This window comes from Sus scrofa, chromosome 15 (assembly GCF_000003025.6).
Source record: "Sus scrofa isolate TJ Tabasco breed Duroc chromosome 15, Sscrofa11.1, whole genome shotgun sequence".
NCBI classification, from domain to species: domain Eukaryota; kingdom Metazoa; phylum Chordata; class Mammalia; order Artiodactyla; family Suidae; genus Sus; species Sus scrofa.
In genome coordinates, this window is record NC_010457.5 from 25,544,916 (window position 1) to 25,566,480 (window position 21,565).

Here is a 21,565-nt window from a genome sequence, read left to right on the forward strand (position 1 = left end):
ATGCGGAAGCCGGATACCGGGCAGTGGGAGCGGGGGGCGGGGCCTCGCCGCATCCCGGTTCATTGCCTCCCACCCCGAGTGGCCCCAGACCGCCCAGCCACCGCGCTTCCTCTCCAGCAAAGAGTGCTATCTCCCCTTAACGAAGCGGGCCCTAGACCAGAGAGGCGCCTGAGAACCAGAGAGGTTGGGCAATTTGTCCGCGGCTGCACCGCGAGAAAGCAGTGGACAGCTGAATCTTCTTAGCCTCGCAGCCAGCAAGGTAAAAGGAGGCTGTTCTCCACGCAGCTTTGGACAGCGCACCCCACGGACTTCACTTAGGGGGTGGGGGCTAATGCTGTGTTTTGAAGCCGTGGTCCTGGGATGGTTTCACTGGCAGCTGAGGGCCTGGTTTGGGACTTGAGGGCATCAGGGGTTGCGGCTGTGGATGCCGTCAGGAGGTGTTTAGGGGGGACACCTGGCGAGGGCAGGGGCAGAGGGGTGAGGGGCAGACCGCAGCGGTCTGAGGGCACTAGTGGGGAGGGCCCGAGAGAGCTGACTGCTGTTCCCGGGAGCTGGAGGGAGGCGAGACCTCTGATGGGGAACGGGCCCTCCACCCACCTGGAGCACAGCACCAGCTGGGGCAGTGCGCGGGCAGCCTCAGGGCCAGGCTTAGGGCTTAGTGCTGAGCTGGGTCAGGGCAACTGCTGAGAAGCTGGTTCTGTTTCCTACTGCCCCTTCCCCCAGACCCAGAGGTGGGGGAGGGCCATCCCAGTGACCCCAACCTGTCACCTGAGTTGTAACTCAGTCTTCCCCCACAGGCAGAGCAAGGTAATCCTTGGAACCTTCATCTCCATACCTGGCACCTTCTCCATCCCTGACCTGACCCTCAGAGAGTGTGTTTTAGGTGACAGGCAGCCTGAAGAATGGTGGCACCTGTGAAATTCATAGGCTTTGGGGACAGGCTGACCCTCTTCCTGGTGCTGCCTCCTGTTTACTCGTCCAGGGACCTTGGCCAATTCCTTTACTCCCTGACTGCAGTGCTCAGAACAGCTGTGCAAGGGTGAAATGAGCATCCTACTCCGCCACCTCTCTTCCTTCCTGTGGGGAGGGGACATGCTATCCTTTAACCGTGAGCCCCAACCCCCACCTCCACTAACCGACAGACACCTGCTTGTGAAGCGTCCATGGCCAAGCTCTGAAATGGCTGTTGATGAAGTTTTCAAAGGACATTTGTTTAATTCATCTTTTGGAGATATCTGAGTTCTCAAACATAGAATGAAATTGTTCCAGAAATAATTGTGCTTTTGGAATTCCACACCCTTGGAGGTGCTGTAGGATAAAAATGCAGAGGATGAGGCTGAGCCAGGCTCTCCTGGCCCAGAGAATGCCTGAGGGTATGAAGGGGACAGACCTAGACATCCAGAGGGTCATTGTGAATGTGTCCCCAGCCTCCAGCTGCCAGGCTCAGGTGGGCGCTAAAAAGAATTGGGACCTTCTCCTTCTCAGAATGGGTACTGTCCCAACTCCTCGCATGTCCCTGGCTGGCCTGTGAACAGGATGCTGTCAGACAGAGGAGGAGTCTGTGCTCTGTCCCTGAAGGCTATGAGCTGTGGCCCCGGGGCGGGGGCTTGGGCTTCCAGGACTGACCTTCCCCTGTGCATCTCCAGGCCATCCCTAGGGATGGTCTTCTTTTCCAGGCAGGAGCCCTCGATATTTAGAGGGGAAAGGTGCTAATTGCTGAGACCCACTGAGGGAGGGGGAGAGACCACAATGCAGGTGCCACGGCTGCTGTGAAGGGACACATTTTTGTTTGATTTTCCTAGATGCTCATTTTCTGAGCAGAGAGAGGCCAGGAGGGGCCGGTGGTCCCTCCCAACTGCTAAACCTGTGGCTGTGGAACCAGTGGGTCCTGTTGTCTCTTAGTATTGGGCATGGAGTACAGCTGGCTGCTCACATGCCATCTTGGTCTCCTGGTCCTGCTGGCTCCGTCTGTGAGGAAGCTGCAGGTTCTCAGGTTCTGCTTCCAGAAACTGCTCCTCTGGCTGCCCAGGCTCCTTAGGGAGTCCATGCATGCTCAGGGCAGGGGCAGGACCCAGCACCTGGACTGTCTCCAAAGGAGCCCAGGGTTGCAGGGAGCTGAGTTTTCTGACTGGGGAGGTGGGGAATGTCATCAGGATGATGAGCCCTCACAGATCCCGAGTGGGGAGGGTTTCCAGTAACCAGCGTGTATCCCAGCTGACTGCAGGCATGGATGCTGTATGAAGGCCTGGCAATATTTTGTCATGATAACCTGTATAGCTCTCATTCTTGGTAATCCTTTTCCCAACCCCACTGCTGTGAAATTTAAGACGCTGCCCTCATCCTGGCCCAGACCTTGATGCTGAAGCCCTGCTCACTCCCCAGGGGAAAGGCAGAGAGATGGAAAGTATGCCTGGCTGCTATTCCCACCTCAGATAGATGTGGCATCCAGGGTCCAGGAGGCTATGGTCCTTGCTCGAGGGCATGGCTAGGAGGGACTCAGGGTCCCCCACTCACTCCTTTCCACCACTTTGGCCATGAGATGGGTCTAGGCTGAGATGGAATGTTCCAGAATGGGGAGGAGGGCTGGAGAGGGGTACTTGCTGGAGGGAGAGAGGAGGGTGCTGGAGAGGGCTGCCTGGGGCCTAGTGGGAAAGTGCCTTTTCAGTAGATGTCGAGTGGAGGACCGTCAGTTCAGCAGCTGTCCATGGCACTGAGGCCATGGCCTGGGCCTGACAGACTCAGATGCCATCCTAGTAAGAAAGAGGAAGGACACTCTAAACAGATGGGGGATTAAAGGGTGGGGGAAGCCTCATACCCATAAAAGGCCTATGGTCAGGTTTTCTGGAATTGGCAGGCTTTGGAGGCTTGAGATAGCAATTATATTCAATTATAGAAAAGTTTAGAAAACATATACTTAATTGTAATTTTTTTTTTTGTCTTTTGTCTTTTCAGGGCCACACCCACGGCACATGGAGGTTCCCAGCCTAGGGGTCCAATCAGAGCTGTAGCCGCCAGCCTACGCCAGAGCCACAGCAATGTCAGATCTGAGCTGCATCTGCGACCTACACCACAGCTCACGGCAACGCCAGATCCTTAACCCACTGAGCAAGGCCAGGGATCAAACCCGCAACCTCATGGTTCCTAGTTGGATTCGTTTCTGCCACGCCACCACGGGAACTCCCTTAATTGTAATTTTTAATTTTTTTCAGTTACACAAACACACACACATTTTTTTTAGGTTCTTTTCCGTTATAGATTATTACAAGATATTGAGTAGATTTCCCTGTACTATGCAGTAGGTCCTTGTTGTTTACCTGTTTTATACACAGCAGTGTGTACATGTTAATCCCAACCTCCTAATTAATCCCTCCCCATCTCCCACAATCCCCTTTGGTGACAAGTTTTAGGAAACATATGCATTTTTTCCCACTCAAATTTGTGACCAAATCTGACTCTCCCCCGAAAGATATTCCATGTGTTTGGAGCTACATCCCAGATGCCAGAGGGGTCTCCATGACCCTTGGAGGTCAAGATAAACTGGGCTTCACCCCCCCCACACACACACCCAATTCCACAGCCTCAAGGCTCAGTGAGCTCAGTTTCACCAGGGGTCCCAGGTCCTGTATGGAAGGTCTTTGAATACAAACAGCACTTGCCCTTAGGAATCTGTGTAATACCTTTCTACCTTGTCTTACATACCTGCATTCATGCAGTAAAATGCTACTTGTGTATGGAAATGCTGCTTAAGTGTATTGCATTCTTTCCCTTCAGTAAACCAGGGTTGACCCAAAAGGCCTGGCTTTTCCTAGATGCCATGCCCATTTCCCCTGGTCCCTGATGCCCACTCTCAGATGGCACGGCTTGGGGCTATCAGCAGATCAGCTCTGAGCACACAGGGCTTGGGAACCCAGGAGTGGCCTCCGAGTGGTGGACTCCTGCAGGTCTGCTGCTGTGCAGCCTCCAACCCCTCAGCCTCAGCCCTCTGCTGCCTGTCACCTTTCCCCTGGGCTTGGCAGGCTAGCATGACGGCTGTGTTGAAGGAGCACTAGACCAAGGGCAGCTGATTTAATTACTATTTATTATTGTCCAGGAATAAACGAAGGCTATGAGCAGAAGCAAAATAAATAAAATCCCTTTAGGTTTAACAGAGAGAGATTATGGAAAAAATGAAGATGCTGAAATAGTGTTCAGTGATGTTTCTCCATGTTATACAGTGTTGACTGGCTCCGTGTTAAGAAAGATGAGAATGTCAGTGTTATTTACATTTTTTCCTTGTATATCCTCTTATACCTTTCTGTCGTTAACTTGTTTTCATTCTATCTGGAATTATGATATCCTTATTCTGTAAGCAGAAAATTCCCATAGTTGTTAAGGGTTGCTTACAGATGTAAACAGATTCAGTTTTTAAATTTTAACTTCCAAATTATATTTCTTTATAATTATTATTATTTTAAAATATTCTTTTTAAATTGATGTATAGTTTATGTACAATATTATATAAGTTACAGGTGTACAATACAGTGAGTCACAGTTTAAGGTTATAGTCCAAAAATTTCCTTGCTGTGCAGTATATCCTTGTAGCCCGTTTTATACATAGTAGTTTGTATCTCTTAATCCGGCACCTCCATCTTGCTCCTTGGCTCTTCCCCCTCCACTGGCAACTGCTAGTTTTTTTCTCAATATCTATGAGTCTGCTTCTTTTCTGTCGTATTTTTTAGATTTTCCATATAAGTGTTATCATACATATTTGCCTTGTTCTGTCTGACTTATTTCGCTTATTTCCATGTTGTTGCAAATGGCAAAAATTTCATTCTTTTTTATGACTGAGTAATATTCTAATGTGTATATGTACCACATCTTTACCCATCCATTCATCTGTTGATGGACATTTAGGTTGCTTCCATGTCTTGGCTATTATAAATAATACTTCTGTGAACACTGGGCCCAAATTCTTTAATTCCTCCCTTAATAGTTTGAATTTTTTTTTTTCCCTTTGGTAAAGTGGTGTTTGAGGAAAGACTTTTGGATTTGGTAATGTTTGAGGTTTCTCATGTTTGTGTATGTTAACCTATTGCCTAAGTGATTTACACAGGTATCTTGGCTTTTACCCATTAGAAAATCTTTACTGGATATTCTACATTTTCTATCTTAGTACTCGTAGGTGTGATTCTATTGACATTGCTGTTGCTATGGAGATATTTAATGCCAGATGGATAATTTTTACCTTTCGAGGCTATTTATTGTTTTTTAGGATGCTTGAAGAATTTTTTTATCCTTTAGGTGTAGTAATTAACTAGTATGTAAGATATTTCAACCTTATACACTTTGTTTATATTTCCTGGATTAAAATGTGCTTTTAAAATCTATATATTATTTTCCTCCTGAATTTCAGAGATTTTTGGAGTTACTATCTTGTCCACTTTTGGGGCATGTTTTGATAATTTTTGGTCTGTTTTCTTTCACAATTATTTCTTCTGTTATCTGTCTCTTTTTCATCTGTTTTTATTATCCAATCACTTAATCTCCCTGAACCTCAGTTTCCTCATTATAAAGTCAGGACGACATGCCCATCTCATAGGGCAGTTTCCAGAACAAAAATCTTAATATAGGAGTTTCCATTGTGGCTCAGCAGGTTAAGAACCTGACTAGTATCCATGAGGATGTGGGTTTGATCCTTGGCTTTACTCAGTGGGTTAAGGATCTGGCATTGCCACAAGTTCCAGTGTAGGTCACAGATGCAGCTCAGATCTGGTGGTGTTGTGGCCGTGGTGTAGGCTGGCAGCTTTAGCTCTGATTCGACCCCTAGCCTGGGATCTTCCGTATGCTGCAGGTGCAGCCCAAAAAAGAAAACAAAAACATAGGCAAAACACTCTCTGACATCAACATCATGAATATTTTCTCAGGTCAGTCTCCCAAAGCAATAGAAATTAGAGCAAAAATAAACCCATGGGACCTCATCAAACCGAAAAGCTTTTGCACAGCAAAGGAAACCAAAAAGAAAACAAAAAGACAACTTACAGAATGGGAGAAAATAGTTTCAAATGATGCAACTGACAAGGGCTTAATCTCTAGAATATATAAACAACTTATACAACCCAACAGCTAAAACGCCAATCAATCAATGGAAAAATGGCAAAAGACCTGAATAGACATTTCTCCAAAGAAGATATACAGATGGCCAACAAACACATGGAAAAATGCTCAACATCGCTGATTATAAGAGAAATGCAAATCAAAACTACCATGAGATACCACCTCACACCAGTCAGAATGGCCATCATTAATAAATCCACAAATAACAAGTGCTGGAGGGGCTGTGGAGAAAAGGGAACCCTCCTGCACTGCTGGTGGGAATGTAAACTGGTACAGCCACTATGGAGAACAGTTTGGAGATACCTTAGAAATCTATACATAGAACTTCCATATGACCCTGCAATCCCACTCTTGGGCATCTATCCGGACAAAGCTCTACTTAAAAGAGACACATGCACCCGCATGTTCATTGCAGCCCTATTCACAATAGCCAGGACATGGAAACAATCCAAATGTCCATCGACAGATGATTGGATTCGGAAGAGGTGGTATATATACACAATGGAATACTACTCAGCCATAAAAAAGGATGACATAATGCCATTTGCAGCAACATGGATGGAACTAGAGAATCTCATCCTGAGTGAAATGAGCCAGAAAGACAAAGACAAATACCATATGATATCACTTATAACTGGAATCTAATATCCAGCACAAATGAACATCTCCTCAGAAAAGAAAATCATGGACTTGGAGAAGAGACTTGTGGTTGCCTGATGGGAGGGGGAGGGAGTGGGAGGGATCGGGAGCTTGGGCTTATCAGACACAACCTAGAATAGATTTATAAGGAGATCCTGCTGAATAGCATTGAGAACTATGTCTAGATACTCATGTCGCAACAGAAGAAAGGGTGGGGGAAAAAACTGTAACTGCAATGTATACATCTAAGGATGACCTGACCCCCTTGCTGTACAGTGGGAAAATAATAAAAAAAAAAAAATCTTAATGTATATAAAGCTCTGAAAACAGCACTCAGTTCAGAGCAAGCCATATGAAGATGGTAGTGATTATTATTTTCTATAAACTTTTGTTGTTATTATTGTTTGTCACAGTGAAGTTGTTAATTTTGGAGCCAGACAGCCATATATTAGCTGTGTGACCTTGGAGAAGATACTAAACCTCTCTGTGCCTTATTTTCCTCCTATGTTAAATGGAGATAATAATTATCCCCACCTCCTATGATTATAATGAGGATAAGAGTTGATATTAGTAAAGTGCTTACAACTTGGCACATAGGGCTACATGTGTTGTTAAATAAATATCTTCTCAGTCTTTTCCTGCAGAGGAACAATTATTTTTAGTGGTTTCTGTTTCTCACTGTTGCTAATGTGTTATCAGTTTTGTAATGATGTTGTTTTGTCACTAACTTGCCTTGTCTATGTTCTCTTTTTTATTTCATCCTGCCTCTGAGCCCTCTTGCCCTGTGCTTCAGGCCCTTTTAAGTATTTCATTAGTTAGCTGAAAGCAGTTGCAGAGCACTTACTGTCACTTGCTGAGTTGTGTTTTCTTCCAGATTGGCTTCTTCTTCTTGCATGCTGTGCCCCTTCGCTACTTTGGTCACTGGTGTGTGTGTAAAGTTTGGTCCCATTTACCATGTGCCTGTGGAATGGACTTTTTCTCTTGGCTCCTGCCGGGGCTCCAGACCTTCTGCCTGCCCTGCTCAACATTGTGCTGACTCTTCTGTTCTATGAGGCCTGCTTACTCTCCCCTCAGAGACCCTGTGTGTTTGTGGCTTTATCTTGTTTCTGTAGCTGGAGGATGTGACTGATGAGGTGTGCTGGAGTGTGGTCTCTCTGAGAGGATCTGGCCAGTGCTCATCTCTCACAGCCAAGGTGCTGACATGGGACTGAGCTCCTCACCTCCTATGGCTGACTCAGGAGTGAGCTCCTCATTACTGTGAGGTGATGTCAGTCTTTCCTCCCAGCTGTTGTCTCCAGTGTCCATGGGGAGAGTCCAGCCACATGGCACGTTCACCCACATCTCCCCAGAGCCAGCAGCCACTTCCACTTCTTCTCCATGAGAAAAGTGTGAGCCGCACAATGTACCACCTCCATTTGCTCTGCCCTGGGCTTGAGGCGTGGCGAGAATCGTTGGCCCCTGCAGCCTGGCTGACCTGATCCTGTGGTGGGTGCCCCAGCCCCTGCTGCTTGCCTTGGCTTCCTACCTGGCGGGTGCTTGCTGGGTTATGCCCAAATTCTCCTTTGGTTGCTGCTGGAGAAACTTCTTCTTTGGGGAGCAGGGCCTTTAATTTATGCTTCCATGAGTTTTGTTTATGTGGTAGGTGCTGGGCAGGGCCATTCTGTAGTGAGGTTTCTATCAGCCAGTTTGACTGGAAACCCTGCTGTCTTTTGATGAATTGTTCTTCCTTTTTATCGTTGCCTCTCTGGCAATCTTTATTTACTTATTTATTTATTTTTTTAGGGCCATACCCCATGACATATGGAAGTTCTCAGGTTAGGAGTCAAATCAGAGTTGCATCTGCAAGCCTGTGCCACAGCCACAGCAGCACATGATCCCAGCCGTGTCTGCGTCATTACACCACAGCTCACAGCAATGCCAGATCTGTAACACACTGAGAGAGGCCAGGGATCGAACCCACATCCTCATGGATACTAGTCGGGTTCGTTTCTGCTGAGCCACAACCAGAACTCCCTCTCTGGCAATCTTTAAAAGACCACCATGTTTTCAAACCTATCAAATCTATGAACCAGGAAGGTGCCTCTGAACTTATGTAAGGGCTTTAAAATACGGCTAATAGATGCTCTTCCCTTCTTCCCAGCTGACTGAATGAAGCAAAACAACCCCAAACTGGGTTGACTCCAGAGCACTCCCATGGTTGCTGAGAAATATAAATTCTCTCAACAGTCTTCGAGGCCTGAGGACAGCAAGGGTCAGGTTGGCTAATTTTAATTATATTCTCTTAGCATGTCTTGAAGACCATAAATCTAAATGCCAATAAATTAATATATCATGCCGAAGGCCTTCCAGCCACAGCACTAAATCAACTATGCAGGGAGTGCCGTGTGGAATAGGGCAAACTCCCCGAAGCTCAAGCATTTCAATTTCACTGTATTAATTTGTCATTAAAGGGGCCCTCTAGTCCCAGTGTCTGTGTGTGTGACATGAACAGTGGTAATTTGCTGGGTATGAGTTCAGTCCATTGTACCCTTGGCTTCTGCACAGCTGTCTTTCCCCACACCCTCAAGGTGGGTGCCGAGGTAGCTTCAGAGGTGGAGTGGTCCTTTTGTGCAGGGATGCTCAGTTGGGCTGAACTAGGGACTTGGTCAGGCCCGGGGTCAGTGTGAGGCCATTGAGAAGTCAGATCTCATCTACACCACTTCCCCTGGAGGCCAGGATCCTGCTGTGCACACCCAACTCCGTGGCTCAATGGGTAATATGACGCCTGGGCCATGATGGGCAGTTCAGTTCAAACGGTAGCTTGGTGGCCATTGGCTAAGCTTTGGTCACCACTAAGATCCAGGAGCAGTCCAGAAGCTGTTCCCCAAAGGCAGGAGATTATCCAAAGTTGGTAGCAGAGCCTTGCTCCCTAATCTTAAAGGCCTGTGATGTGATTCCCATTCAGGGATCCCACGAAGGCTCAGGATAAGGGTTCCAAGTGGCATCTCTGTCCACCAATGACCCTTCAAGCATGACTGATCCACTGGTTCACATGGCCTGAGTGGCAGGCAGCTTGCAGGGCAGGCCTCTGTGTTCAGAACTCTACCCAAACCACTCTTTGAGTCACTCAGTAACTAAACTGGAGCCACAAGCCTTTGTTACCTCCAAACCCAGAAAAGCCCTGATAGGTTTGCACCTGTTCCCTGGTAGTAGGGGTGCTGGGTGCCCCAGTGTGTTCCTGCACTTTATCAGGGATGGCTCACCTTGTCCTAGATCACAGGTCCACATGACTGTCCCTGAAGTGGGAGGGCCCGGATTCCTGGGAGATTTCTCTCTCACTCTCTAGTACATACATGTATTGTCAGTGTTTCTAGTGTAGCTACTGCATCCTGCTCACTGGGCCAGTCAGCATAACGTAATCCATGTCACAGGCCAGCTCGTCCTGTGAGAGAGAAAGGGGACCAGGACTCTGGGACTAAGCTACAACATGGAGTGGACAGGTCACCACCCTGAGGGGGGCAGTGAGGGTACTGCTGTCCTTGCTGGCTGAAGGCAAGCTTCTTCTGGGGTCTTCATTATCATGGATGGAGTAAAGGCACTTTCCAGATCAAGCTGCACAGCAGGTACTGGAGGTATGTTCATTTGCTCAAGAAACACCACTCATCTGGTTCAGCAGAGTCCTGGAGTCACAGGTTGGCTAAGGTGTGGTAATCCACCATCATTCCCCAGGGACCATCTTCACAGGTCACACAGGAGAGATGAGTGGGGATATGGCATCTTCCAGGCCTCAGTGGTTGCACCGGTCTCTGCAGTCCCTTGGGAAATGTGGTGTTGCCTCTGGTATACTAATGTCTGGGGCAGAGCTGTTTTGGTACTTCCATTTGGTGGTTCCCATAATAATAGCCTTCAGTCTGTGGGTCAGGAAAGCCAGGTGGGGATTCTCTTAAGCATCCTGCCTCTGAGGAAGTAACCACAGGATGAGGCTGTGGACCTCTGAGATGAGCCTGAACTGAATGTCCATTGCTCATGTGACCACTGTGACTGGGGAGCCTCGGTGACATTTTGGGTGTCCTGGAGTGACTGTCAGGTTACAGCCAGTGCCCATTAATCCACTAAATTGTTTCAATTTCTCCAGGTCACAGTCACCCTGGTAAGTGGCCAGTGATCCCCATGGGAGGCTGGGAGAGAGATTAACAGTATACATTTTTGGTGGTACAGAGGGACCCTTTCTCAAGGCCACTGGATTCCCTGTCATTCAAGGACTCTAGGTATGTTGCCGGACTTGCTGGGGACTGGCTGATTGGGGGTACTTTCTCTTTGGGGTCCTTCCAAGGCAGACTGTTCATGAGGCCTTGAGTTCTTAACGCTTAGACATATCAGGTCAGAATTTAGCAGATGCCCATCGGCTGCTTTTCCAGAGGCACCGTGATCATAGGTCTGTGAGTCTGGCTCTTCTGTCGCTGCTTTGGCTCAAGTGGGTGTCCACTGCGGTCACTGGCTGGGCATCCGAAGTTGGCCCCCCAGTCTGCCTCTCACTTTCCTTCTCTCTCCTTCCTGCTTTGAGCTTGGGGCTGCAGCAACACTGCTGTGTGTGTGTCCTCCCTCCCTTTGTCAGGCCATCCAGTTCTGCTCTGTCCACCACTCTCTGTGACCCCATGCTCCTTGGTCCACACACTCTACCCCAGTGGGCAGTGCTTGCCTGCTCATTTGCCTCTTCAGGCTGGGAGGTTCTCCAGGAGAGGGCTTGGCCCCTGGCCAGCTCAAATGCATGCCTGTTCAGCAGACATGAGCTTTCGAACTGATGATCCCTGAGTGCCTGACAGAGGCACCTGACCCTTCTCTGATTGAAGTGTCCAGGTGAGAGGTGCAGACCTCTGAGTCTGTTCTCATGGGCTCACCTGCAACATGAAAGGTGCATTCCCCATTCATTTAAAACTCTTTCCAGTCTGCATCCCCAGTCAGCAGGAGACTTGGCAAGCCCTGCACGATTTTTTGTTGTTGTTGCTTCTGACAGCCTGTCCTGTCTGTCAACATGATTCCCCATAAATTGTTCTAATTTATAAGGCATTTCACACTACATGAGGCTGGTAGGCACATGGGGGGGGGCGGGGCATGGGGAAGCCAGTTCAGAGGCTCGTGAGGCTATTGGTGCTCCTATAGAATGCTATGGTGGGGGGGCGGGGCTCCCCTGATGCACAGGATCAGGGCTGGGCAGCAGCTGTAATTAAAGGAAAAAGTGGGCACTTCTGGGCTTCACCACTCTCCCAGCTCCCAGCTCTGTGCTGCAGCCCCTGGAAATCCCTGCATCAAGCAGTGAATTATTCAGCAGGACAAGGCAAGTAAACAAAGAGGTGGAGGTTCTCACACCCAGTAAGCAGGTGAGCAGAGCTTCCGCATTGCAAGGGGCACAGACTTAGCGCAGGAACACGAATATTTATTATGCAAATCTCTTAACCAGCTGTATGGAACCAGAGGCAAAAAATCACCGCAAGTTTTTTCCTATGAGTTTGTTAGTCTACTGACTGGTTTATTGCCCTGTCCTCATTGGGGTCCCCTACTGTAGCATACGTGTTTGTTTGTTTTTAGAGATTTTGTTATTTGTTGTGATTCTTAAGGTTATATATCGAATATCATTTCACAAAAGCACATGTGGCTTTATTTATGTATTTGTCCAGAAATTAAATTTATAAAATGCATTTATCTGATAAAGAAGTTGTTTCAATAGCAGTGTAATCCATAGGCCTTCATTAGATTTCCTCAGTTCCACTGGCACCCGTGTGTGTGTGTGCATGTGTGCAAGTGTGTGTTATGTGTGTGAATCTGTGAATGTGGGAGTGTTAGTGTGTGAGTGTGTGTGAGCATGTATGTGTGTGCATGTGCACTTAGGTCTGTACAGTTTATCTCACATATAGATTCATTCAACCACCACCATGGCTGAGGTACTGAACAAGTTCCATCAACACAATCACATAAAATAAAATCAACCATTTTATTTAAAAAATTTTTATTTTTATTTTGCTTTTCTTTAGGGCTGCATTTGTGTCATATGGAGGTTCCCAGGCTAGGGGTTGAATTGGATCTGCAGCTGCTGGCCTACACTACAGCCATAGCATCTCGGGATCTGAACTGTTTCTTCAACCTACACCAGAGCTCACAGCAACGCCAGATCCTTATCCCACTGCGTGAGGCCAGGGATTGAACCTGAATCCTCATGGATACTAATCTTGTTTATTTGTTATAGGTTTTATTAGTCTGCTAGGTCTTCAACACATGAATTTGGCGGGGATGGGGTGGGGATGTGATTCAGTCTATAACCTGGGTCTATTTGGGTTTTCTATCTCTTCTTTAGTCACTTTTAGTAATCTATGTATTTCTAGGAATTTGTCTGTTCATCTAAGTTATTTAATTTGTTGGTGTATAATTATTCATGATATTCTTTTATATTCCTTTTAATTTACATAAGGTTGGAAAAAAGGTCCCCACTTGCATTTCTGATTTTAGTTATTTGTCTTCTCTCTTTTTTCATTCTAGTCAGTCTAACTAAATGTTTGTCAATTTTGCTGATCTTTTCAAAGAACCAGCTCTTGGTTTCATTGATTTTATTTTATTTTTTTGCCTCTATTTCATTGATCTCTGGTCTAATCATAATTTTTTTCCCTTCAGCTAGCTTTGGGTTTAATTCACTATTCTTTTTCTACTTTAATGTGCTAAATTAGGTTATCGATTTGTGGTCTTTGTTCTTTTATAATATTTACTGCTGTAAATTTCTCTGTAGGCATTGCCTTTCCTGCATCCCGTATATTTTGTTATGTTGTGTATTTATTTCTATTCATCTGTAAGTATTTTCTAATTTCTCTGTGATTTTTCCATTTTCATATTGGTTAAAATTTTGTTGTTTACATGTATTTGTGAAATTCCTAGTTTGTGTTTTGTTATTGATTTCTAGCTGCCTTCTATTTTCTTTGGAGAAGACACTTTATATGATATCAATCCTTTTGCAAAAGAATCAACTGACAAGGGATTAATCTCCAAAATATGTAAACAACTCATACAGCTCCATATAAACACACACACATACACAAAACCTAATAAAAAATGAGCAGAATATTTAAATAGACATTTCTCCAAAGAAGATATTTAGATGGCCAAAAGATACATGAAAAGATGCTCAACATGGCTAATTATTAGAGGAATGCAAGTCAAAACTACAATAAAGTATCACTTGATACCAGTCAGAATGGCCATCATCAAAAAATCTATAAACAATAAATGCTGCAGAGGATGTGGAGAAAAGAGAATCCTCTTACACTGTTGATAGGAATGTAAACTGGTGCAACCACTATGGGGAATAGTCTGGAAGTTCCTTAAAAAACTAAATATAGGAGTTTCCATTGTGCCTTAGTGGGTTAAGGATCTGGTGTTGCTGTGGTTGCATAGGTCCCAGCTGCGGCTCTGATTTGACCCTGACCCAGGAACTTCCATATACCACAGGTGTGGCCATAAAAAGAAAACAAACACAAACAAACAAAAAATATAGAACTACCATATGATCCAGCAATCCCACTCCTGGGAATATATCCAGAGAAAACCATAACTGGAAAAGATACATGCATCCCAGTGTTCATAACAGTATTATTTGCAATATCCATGACAAGGAAGCAACCCAAGTGTCCATTTACAGAGAAATGGATAAAGAAGATGTAGTATATACGCATAATGGATATTATTACTCAGTCATAAAAAGAATAAAGTAATGCCATTTGCAGCAATATGGTTGGACCAAGAGATTATCATAGTAAGTGAAGTAAGTCATAGAAAGACAAATATCATATGATCTTATATGTGCAATCTGAAAAAAATGATACAAATAAACTTATTTACAAAACAAATAGACTCATAGACTTTGAAAACATTTATTGTTTGTAGACCTTTTGATAATGGCCATTCTGACTGGTGTGAGGTGATACCTCATTGTAGTTTTGATTTGCATTTCTCTGATAATTAGTACTGTTGTGTATCTTTTCATGTGTTTTTGGCCCTCTATAGATCTTCTTTGGAGAAATGTCTATTTGATTTTCTGCCAATTTTGCTGGTTTTTTTTTTTCGTTTTATTTTTATTGAATTGTATAAGCTGTTTGTATATTTTGAAATTAAGCCCTTGTTGGTCACATCTGTTGCAAATGTTTTCTCTCAGTTTGTTGGTTGTCTTTTCATTTTGTTTATTGTTTTCTTTCCTGTGCAAAAGCTTATAAGTTTGATTAGGCCCCATTTGCTTATTTTTGTTTTTATTTCTATTGCTTTGGGAGACTGATTTAAGAAAACATGGATATGATTTATGTCAGAAAATATTCTGCCTATGTTCTCTTCTAAGAGTTTTATGGTATCCTTCTATCTTTCTTTCTTTTCTTTTCTTTTTCTCCTTTTTTTTTTTTTTTTTTTTTGGCTTCACCTGTGGCATGTGAAAGTTCCCAGGCCAGGGAATGAATCCAGACCACAGCAGTGACCCAAGCCACAGCAATAACACAGGATCCTTAACTTCTAGGTCTCCAGGGAACTCTGGTGTCCTGTCTTATATTTAAGTCTTTAAGCAATTTTGGGTTTGCTTTTGTGTATGCTGAGAGGGTATATTCTAACTTCATTGATTTACATGTAACTGTCCAGCTTTCCTAACATCACTTATTGAAGAGACTGTCTTTTCTACGTGTATAGTCAGTCTTGCTTTACTTATTGAAGATTATTTGACTGTAGGTGTGTGGGGTGACTTAATTGATCAACTTGATCTGCTTAGTACTTACTGATTGAAACTAGGCAGCTCAGCTAGGCTCTTTGGAGCCCCTATTTTATCACCTTCTCCCCTTCTGTTGCTCAGCAGATGGCTCATTATATATATGGGCATCTTAGGCTCTTAGGGCACTTGGGGTGACAGTCTCAGGCCCGAGATTCCACCCCCAGATTACCAACAGTTTCTGCTTGCTTTTTCCGGCCTGCTGTCATCAGCTGAGCTATTTATACTTTGTCGGTCGGTCAGCTGCCTTGGAACAATGCACGATAAGCAGTTTCACCCCTTGGCTGACTTCTTTATACCTAGTGTGGAGGAAGGAAGCTGGGCAGGAGGTGGGTTGATTGGGCCCTGGGGGTTGGCACCCGGATCTGTAATGTGGCAGATTGGCCAACACCTCACTCTCCAGAAATTCCAAAGTTTTTCACACCTGGATTCTATGTATTCCTTGACCAAAACATCCTGAGTCATTTCAAGCATCCTTAGGGATTGAAGTGATCACCAAGGGCCTTGGAATTTAGGGTACCCCTGGGTTATCCCAGTGGGAAGTGATCTAGGTAAAACTGGTGGGTGAGAACCAGGTGGCTCTGATACCTGAGGTTAGATGCAAATTGTCCAAATGTGATGCCCATCACCTTTATCTCTCCCATCCCCTTCCCTGTGGCCTCTTCCGTTGCCACAGAATACCACCTTCACCACTATGAGTGCCCATCCCAACCCCAAGACTCTATCATCATCCCCGCTGCCACCATCATCAAACCCATCTCAACTCCAAGCCTGAAAAGGCACCAGTCTGTGTGTAAAAATCCCAGAGTCCACCTTCCGTAAAAAGTACAGAAACCCTGGCTTTGGTTATTACCTGTTGGCCTTGAATTTGAATTATTTGTGCCCAGGATAATTGGCGTCCTAGAGCAGTTCTTGCAGGACCAAATACCCAGAAGGGCCAAGCCAGCATTGCACTGAGTGAACTGGGCAGAATATAAGAGCTGACAACTGTGCACTTCACAACGGCAGCTTCACCTGTATTCTTCTGGCACACATGTTCTCTTGTTAGTCACACTGGTGTGATTGTTCCTTTCACAAAGCGACATGCTCACTCCCAAATTTCTTGAAATGCACGGATCTTCTGGTCTAGCTCTGAGTCTTCCACAAGAAACCGTTCAGAGGCAGTGATAAATGGCAGGGGATTACTGGGTGTCAGGGAGAGAAGTGACAGGGAGAGGGAAGGCTGGGGTCAGACGGGAGAATGAGCCACTGAAAGCTGGCAGCCATCACTGGCTTCCAGCAAGTCAGGAGGGACGAGCACCCAGGCTTTCTGCCTGTTCTAATTTTCCAAGAAAATCCAGAAATCCAGATATTTCTGGTATGTCTCCTGAGTTTTAAATATGGGTAAGAAATTAAAAGTTTTAAAAAGCCCTGTGTGGGGCAGCACTGAGAGGCCCACGGTGGAGTGTGGGGCTCTGTTCTGGAAGGTGAGAGAGGGAGGCTTGCCAAGTGCCTGTTAGTGTGGAGTTGTCCGCACAGCTGCCTCTGTGTGGGGTTGGCTTACCCTGGTCCTCCAGAGTTCTCTTACACAGCAGGCTTTCTGCCAACCCTGAACATTGGTGTGGATCCATTGTCAACACAGAGGAGGTGGGCGGGGCACGTCCTTGAAGAAGGGAGGGGTGTGGGCGCTGGGCAGGGAGGGTCCAGGTAGCCCCTGAGGGTGAGAAGCAGAGGGCTCTGTCCATCATGATCTGGGTGTTGTCTCCCCCAAATTCGTATGCAAAGCCATAATACCCCAGGTGATGGTGGGTAGAAAGGGGGCCGGTGGGAAGTAATTAGGGCTCGATGAGGTTGTAGGGGAAGAAGAATTTCCCTCTGTCCTCCTGGGTTTTATAGCTGAGACTACAAAATAAACTTTACAAGGGGCAGAAAAGGTATGCAAACATATTAAGTTTTAATATTATGTGCTCAGAGCATCCCAGGGGAAAAGGTGGTTAGATGTGAGGGCTTCTATGCTGTTTTAATGGATGGGGAGGAGGGAGGAGCCACTCTGAGGGGAGTGAGTTGTTTTTAGGAGACAAGAATGGCCTTGGACACATAGATGGGAGAAGTGCTAGCTTGTGACCGTCTCTCAGGGAATGGTGTGGACTTCCTGTCCGTTCTCCCCAGTTGATGGAATTCCCTGGGAAGGGATATGGGACAACAGAGGAGGCTCTGTCTTTGATAAAGGAAATTGAGAGAAAGCCTCTCCCTGCATTCACTATTTGTCAAGTGACTTGAGCTCAAAATATTAAGTATGCAAAGCAACATCTTTGGGGTGGTGCATTCTGAACACTTCCTCAAGGTCATGGGAGCACGGCCCATGAAGGCTGAGCACCCTTACATGGCACCCTCGTCCTCTCTGTGGTAGGAGGATGAGGCTGGAAGGTGGCTTTACCCCCAGAAAGCAGGTCTTCACTGTGTTGGTACCTTGACCCTGGGTGTCTCCACTTCCAGAACTGTGAGGAGCGAATGTTGTCTAAGCCCCTGGTCCACACTGTTTTGTCACGGTGGCCAAGCTGACCACTACACTGCCACAGGCAACTAGTGTCCATGGGAGAATCAGTCCTGCCATGTCCCTGACAGTGAATCAGTTGCTGAAAACAATCTTTCTGGACACCAGGCCTTACACTTACCAGCTCTGCCACCTCAGAAGGTTTTTTGTTTGTTTTATTTTGTTATTTACTCCCTGAGTCTCTGAGCTTTAACTTCTCAAGTGAGGCTAATTATATTCATCTCCTGGTACTGCTGTAAGAACTAAAGAGATGATGCTTACAGAGAGCCTTGTGTGGTCCTTAGCACATTGAGTAATAGCTCACTCTTGCCCCTGTTATTATTGCTACTACCAAGGCTCCTGCTGGCATGATTTCTTCCAGCCTCATATCTTGGGGAATAAGGCCAGAGAGCTGGGGTGTATGTTTCATAACTTGCAGCGCTGATCATTGTAATTGACATCTTTGGCTTGCTTTGCTAACTTAGCGCTGCTTTGCAGCAAACATGGTATTTGTCCTGTGCTCATGGTCCCCTGGCGCTTTGGGAAGATGACATCAGGGGCTTCCATGTGGAGGGAATGGAAGCGATGGGTGCTTGGACTGACCTGTCTCTGTGAGGTCTTGTCTGCTTTTGCTGGAGAAAAACCCAGGCTTTCATGCAGTCCCAGTTGCCCAGAGCTGATCTCAGCCTAGCCTCACATGGAAAGAGGTACTGATTCTTCTTCTTCTTCTTTTTTTTTTTTTGTCTGTTTAGGGCCATACTGCGGGCATATGGAGGTTCCAAGGCTAGGGGTTGAATTGGAGCTGTAGTTGCCGGCCTATGCAATGCCAGATCCTTAACCCACTGAGCCAGGCCAGGGATTGAACCTGCGTCCTCATGGATACTAGTCAGATTCATTTCTGCTCTGCCACAACGGGAACTTCCAAGGTGCTGATTTCTTGGTCATATGTCAGGACTGCAGACCCTCACCTAGACCTCTGAGTCCTGGCCATATGCCCCCAGCAGCATGGTGCACAGGGCCCCCTACCTGCCCAGAGAAGGTGAAGGCTGAGGGGGGTGGACAGTGCTTGGGGCCCAGGTCCCTGGTGTCTAGGGGAAGAGTTCCATACAGGCTGAGGTCACCCTATGGAGGGGTGATCATTGGCCTGTCCCATAGAATAAGCAAAGTAGTGGAGTCTGAGGAAGCAGCCTGATGTGAAGCAAAGCTTGGAGCCAACTGTGGGGCAGAAGCCCTGAGAAGCAGGAAAGGAATGAGGGGACCCGAGGCAGCACAACACTGGGGTTGTGCTTATGTCAGCTTAACATTAACCTTTGCTCAGCCCCAAACCACCCCTTCTGTAAATCAGCTTGTGGTGCTAAGGCCCAGACTCTGCAAACCACACCTGCTTTGCCAGCTATTCCTTGTTAGAATCTGTTCCTTGTGGGCACTTCGGGGTGACTGGGGGGCTGGTGCCAAAGAAGGGGCTGGCTCCTTCTCCTGTGGATTCCCTGTTCCTGGAGCATCACCTGCATGGCTGGCTTCTTTGCCAGAGTGGTGAGAGGTTCCTCCTGCTGCTGCAGGAGCCACACCCATTTTGGAACCACCTGCAGAACCACCTTTCTCTCCCTCAGATCTCCAGCACCAGGGAGAGCAGCACCCTCCTTGAGTCTCCCAGAGCGCAGAGCCCTGGGGTGGGGGCGCTCAGATCCCAGCACAGATGGCAGAGACTAGGAAGTCCCAATAACTATCAAGATGCATGGATACTATGCACTTTTATTTCCTTAGGAGTCCAGCTTTTTTCAAACAAGCACGATGTTAGTTCTGTCATACATTAGGTTCCTTGTATGTTGGGTCTCTTACTTGGTTCTCTTTTTTCCATTTGTCTTTTTCCTCCCTCTGCACAGATACATCATGAACTAATTACTTAAGATGTAGAATAATTCTTAGTATCTGATGATAAGGTAAGTCAACACCTAATTTTGCTTCTTTGGGACTATCTTGCTTCTTTTTATTCTTTCTACTTCTGTGCAAATATTCGAGACAGCGGATCAAGTCACACAACCAGGAACCCAATAGAACACAACAAAATAAACACAAATCTCAACCACTTCTGTGTTTTGATTGGAATGCATTGAAGACATAGATCACTGAGGTTATCTAACGTCTTTTAATTAAGTTTCTAATTTTGTCCCCAGAGGTCATCTACATCCTCTTTGATTTATTCCTGTGGACTTCACATTCTCAAGACAATTTTAAATACATGTGAAGGTGACCTTTTTAAACATTTGTTTTTAGTATGTAGAAATGCAGTTTTAGAAACTGACCTTGAATCCAGTAATCTTGCTAAGCTCCTTTCATTTCTTTTTGTGTGTGTGTGTGTGTGTGCTTTTTTTTTTTTTTTAAGGGCCGCACCCTCGGCATATGGAAGTCCCCAGGCTAGGGGTTGAATCGGAGCCACATCTGCGACCTATACTACAGCTCATGGCAATGCTGGATCCTTGACCCACTGAACATGGCCAGGGATCGAACCTGCATTCTAATGGATACTAGTAAGGTTTGTTACCAGTGAGCCACAATGGGAACTCCTAAACTCCCTTCTTAATGCAAAAAAATCATCTGTAAGTTCTTTGGGTTTTCTGTATTATCAGTCATGTCTGCACATAGTGACTCTTTTGTTCTTGTCCAATCTTTACAACATTGCCCCCCCCCGCTATCCCCCCCCCCGCCCCTTGTCTGTCTCTGCCAGCTGGGCCAGTATGATGTTCGTATGGGTGATGACAGTGGGCCCTTTCCCTGTTACTGATGTTAAGGGAACACTGTCATATATGAAGCTCATATTATTAGGTTAAGTAAATTTCCTTCTGTCTCTAGCTTGCTAAGAATTTTTATGATGAATACATGCTAAATTTTATCAAATGCTTTTTCTACACCTAATAGATAAGCCTATGACTTTTTCTCTTTGATCTGTTAATGGATGACTTTCACTTACTGATTTTTTAAAAAGTTAAATCAACCTCACATTCCAAGAATAAACCCAGTGTGGTCAAGATCGATAAGCTTTCATATGTTTTGCTGAATTCAATTTGCTAACACATTTTTAGGGATTTCTTATGTTTACACTCATGAAAAAGAGATTGAAATTTTCTTATAAAGTTGTGATTGGATTCTGGTATTTGGTTTTCGCCAGCCTCATAAAGTGAGCCTGCTGCCTTTCTCTGGGAGGGTTGTGTTCACTTAGATATTTAGCGTAGCTCTGGTGGTCTCTCTGTGGGAAGGTTTTAACTGTTGGTCCAGTTTCCTTAATAGTTATAGGGCCTCTTAGTTTTTCTGCTTTTCCTTTTACCTTGGTATTGGTAAGTTGTGATTTTTATGATTTTGCCCATTTCATATATTTTCAACTTTATTGGTATAATGTTGCTCATAACTTCCTTGTATTACCTTTTTAATATCTGCAGCATTTAAAGTTATGCTCTCCATTTTATATTTCACTCCTAAATTATTTACTCCTGCCTTTTCTCATGTTTTTCTTGATTACTTTTGCCTGGAAATTTGAAATTGGCCTTTTCAAAAAACCAACT